The sequence below is a fragment of the Vulpes vulpes genome, chromosome 14 (assembly GCF_048418805.1).
Source record: "Vulpes vulpes isolate BD-2025 chromosome 14, VulVul3, whole genome shotgun sequence".
Taxonomy (NCBI): domain Eukaryota; kingdom Metazoa; phylum Chordata; class Mammalia; order Carnivora; family Canidae; genus Vulpes; species Vulpes vulpes.
In genome coordinates this window covers 114962524-114966872 of record NC_132793.1, presented here as the reverse complement: position 1 = coordinate 114966872, position 4349 = coordinate 114962524, and the positions used below count along the sequence as shown (strand labels likewise).

The following is a 4349-nucleotide window of genomic DNA, read 5'->3' as shown; positions in this document are numbered from 1 at the left end:
TCTTTGTCTCTTAAAACAGTCTTTGTTTTAAAGTCTATTTGTCTGATATGGGTATTGCTACCCTGGCTTTCTTTTCACTTCCACTTGCATGTTGTTTTTTCCATATTTTCGCTTTTGGTCCACATGTGTTTCTAGGTCTGCAGTGAATCTCTTAAATCAACTTAATATATACTGTTATACTCATAAGATGTTATATATGAATCTAATGGTAACTACAAATCAAAAATCTATAATGATACACGCAAAAAAGAGAAAAGAAACCAAACATAACAATAAAGAAAGCTGTCAAGCCACCAAGGAAGAGAGCAAGAAAAGACAGGAACAGAGGAACTATAAAAGCAACCAGAAAATAAGTAAGAAAATGGCAAAAGTACATATCTGCCAATAATTACTTTAAATGTTGATGGACTAAATACTCCAATCAAAAGACATAGGGTGACTGAATGGATAAAAAACAAGACCCAGTTATATGCTACCTAAAAACATTTGGAATGAGAGTGACTCTTATTTGATATTTCTGACATTACAATTCTCAAATGACCCTTGAAGTGGCCTTTTTTCTGGGAAGGACCACCTCTATGGGCCATAATGGGTCATAGAAATGCAGAGTAGAGGAGCCTGAGGGAAGAAAGCACTCCAGAAGCCTCTGGTAAGGGTATAACCCACTGCCACAAATTGCCCCTCCTCTGGGCAGGTGTAAATTTCTTGAAGGCCAGAAACTTCTTTTTCTTTACATCTCAAACATCATCAAGAACAATGTCAAGCACAAAACAGACACTGAATGAATGGATGTGTAACTAGTTGTTACAGTAAACTCCACTGAGTTAGGAGTCCCATGTATATCCTCCGCATCCAGAAGAATGCCTAACCCAGAGTAGAGACCCTCAGTGAGTATTCCTTAGACAAATAAATGAGCAAATAAACATCTGAAAAGCATGGTTAGAATAGACACAACACTTTAGGGCCCAAATTTAGAGATATATATTCACATGATTTCTGCGTAATAGGCAAGCCTACCCTATATGCACCAAAACATGTGCACATTCGCACATGCCCACCGTCCCCAGGCATAAAGGTCAATGACATCTTAATCTACTAGCTTTATTTTATCACTATTTGAATGGCAGTGAATTGGAAATAGTGATGTTCCAGAGAATCAAATAATCAATGAAGAGTAAGCACTTTTCTACATAGCAGACACCATGCTAAGCACTGCACAGGTATGCTACCATGGAAAACTTACAATGGGCTTGTGAAGTCTTCACAATTTTTATTCCCATATTACACATGAAGAAGCTGAGACTCAGAGGGGTTAAGTAATTTGCCTGGAGTCACACAGCCCAAAACTGACCCGTATTCTATAATACCTCTTTATATGGTATTAGAATACTACTTGACTTTTTCACAACAGGTTTGCTGCCAGAATACAGGTGTTGTGAAAACCACTGCTAACCCTAAACCAATATGGGAAAGGAAAAATCTCACATCAACATCATCATCATTGGACACGTAGATTTGGGTAAGGCTACCACTACTGTCCATCTGATCTACAAATGTGGTGGGATCAACAAAAGAACTATCGAAAAATCTGAGAAGGAGGCTGCTGAGAAGGAGGCTCCTTCAAGTATGCCTGGGTCTTGGATAAACTGAAAGTTGAACGTGAATGTGATATCACCATTGATATATCCCTGTGGAAATTTGAGACCAGCAAATATTATGTGACCATCACTGATGCCCCAGGACACAGAAACTTTACCAAAAATGTGATTACAGGAACATCTCAGGCTGACTGTGTCGTCCTGATTGTTACTGCTGGTGATTGTGAATTTGAAGCAGGTATCTCCAAGAATGGGTAGACCCATGAGCTTGCCCTTCTGGCTTACACACTGCATATAAAACAACTAATTGTTGGTGTTAACAAAATGGATTCCACTGAACCACCCTACAGCCAGAAGAGATACGAGGAAACCGTTAAGGAAGTCAGCACCTACATGAAGAAAATTGGCTACAACCCCAACACAATAGCATTTGTGCCAATTTCTGGTTGGAATGGTGACAACATGCTGGAGCCAAGTGCTAACATGCCTTGGTTCAAGGGATGGGAAGTCACCCGTAAAGATGGGAATGCCAGTGGAACCACAGTGCTTGAGGCTCTGGATAGCAGTCTGCCACCAACTAGTCCAACTGATGAGCCCTTGTGTCTGCCTCTCCAGGACGTCTACAGAATTGGTGGTATTGGTACCACCAATGGGCCGAGTGGAGACTGGTGTTCTTAAGCCTGGCATGGTGGTCACCTTTCCTCTGGTCAACGTTACAACAGAAGTAAAGTCTGTTGTAATGCATCATGAAGCTTTGAGTGAGGCTCTTCCTGGGGACAATGTGAGCTTCAATGTCAAGAATGTTTATCTGTCAGAGATGTTCATCGTGGCATTGCGGCTGGTGACAGCAAAAATGACCCACCAGGGGAAGCAGCTGGCTTCATGTCTCAGGTGATTATCCTGAACCATCCAGGCCAAATCAGTGCTAGATATGCACCCGTGCTGGGTTGTCACACAGCTCACATTGCTTGCAAGTTTGCTGAGCTGAAGGAGAAGATAGATCATCGATCTGGAAAAAAACTGGAAGATGGTCCCAAGTTCTTGAAATCTGGGGATGCTGCCATTGTTGATATGGTTCCTGGCAAACCTATGTGTGTTGAGAGCTTCTCTGACTATCCTCCTCTGGGCTGTTTTGCTGTTCGTGACATGAGACAGACGGTTGCTGTGGGTATCATCAAAGCAGTGGACAAGAAGGCAGCTGGAGCTGGCAAAGTCACCAAGTCTGCCCAGAAAGCTCAGAAGCTAAATGAATATTATCCCCAATACCTGCTACCCCAGTCTTAATCGGTGGTGGAAGAAGGGTCTCAGAACTCTTTGTGTCAATTGGCCATTTAAGTTTAATGGCAAATGACTGGTTAATGATAACAATGCATCATAAAACCTTCAGAAGGAAAGGAGAATGTTTTGTGGACCATTTTTTGTGTGTGTGCGTGTGTGGCAGTTTTAAGTTATTCGTTTTTAAAATCAGTGCTTTTTAATGGAAACAACTTGACCAAAAATCTGTCACAGAATTTTGAGACCCATTAAAACAAAAGTTTAATGAGAAATAAAAATAGAATACTACTTGAGAATAGCACTCCTCAGGCTTCTCCTGTCAGAGGCAGAAGCCACCAAGGACAACCTTCTTTGGTTCCATCCCTTCTAATTTGCCACCTTCGGTCTCTGGTGCACCTGACTGGTAGTTGTCCAGCAGTGTTAGGTGCACAGGGACCTAGAAGGTTTTGAGACGCAGCAGACTGCAGTGGAGCTGGCTTGTTGCCACTGGAGTGGAAGCTACAGGTAGGATCCTGTTTCAGCCATCAGCCATGCAAATAAGCTGATGCTGGCTACACTTCACTAACTGCCATCCAGTCTCCAGTCGTTTCCTTAATGACTTGCTAAATTTCCTCTGAAAGTTGCACTCTCTGAAAGGTCCTATGACTCCATCCTGCACCCACACTGATAGCACCAGGGCTCCTGACTCAAAGCCAGATCCCAGTCCTCAGTCCTCTGTGAGCCAACTTGCATGTCTCCAAAGTAACTGAGGCTCCCAGGGTCACACGAACGCCTTAGCCAGACCTTGGTTGTCACTGAGAGCCCTATGGAAGAGGTCTTGGAAGGACTATGGTGACTGGAGCCCAAGGCATCTCTTTCAAAGCAGAGGAAGCTTCCTTCCAGTGAAATCTGCAATGGAGAAAGCAAATAAGGGCTGAACTGCTGGGCTTGAAACAAAAGTCACGTTCGGATCTTCTCTACCTCAAAGTCCCCTTGGGATCCCACATTGTTCCGCAGGGCATTTGCCCCGAATCTCTGTAGCTCCTCAGAGAGTAGTTGAAATCCTCTTACTGGGTCCACCCAGCCCAGTTCCTTTAGGGATAAGAAACAAAGGCACAGAGAGGTCACAGAACGTGGTCAAGGTCACACAGCTAGCAGGTGCTAAGCCCAGAACTCAACTCCCAAAACTCAGCTCATGCTCAGGTGTCATATAATACTATTTTGGCTTCAGAGGTGAAAAGGATTCTCTCTCACTGCTGCTAATTTTGTTTATCCTGTTCTCAACCATCACGGGAAGCAATTGTTGAAATGAATTTTACTGCCCTCTAAAGAAATCTTCATTTGTAGCCAGAGGGAATATCATCATTTGATACTGGTGCCAAGGGGGGATGAGGTAGGATATGGTAAGCTTTCACTACACCCTCTAGAAATAGCAAACATACAACCACTTCCCCCTTTGAAATAAAAAATAAAAAGGTTTATATGTGAGTCTTTTCT

General features: G+C 42.9%; 1 pseudogene; it reads left to right on the top strand.

The window, feature by feature from the left end:
* The first annotated feature begins 1464 nt into the window (after window positions 1-1464).
* LOC112923269 (elongation factor 1-alpha 1 pseudogene) lies at window positions 1465-2914 on the top strand (annotated as a pseudogene).
* Window positions 2915-4349: the final 1435 nt, after the last annotated feature.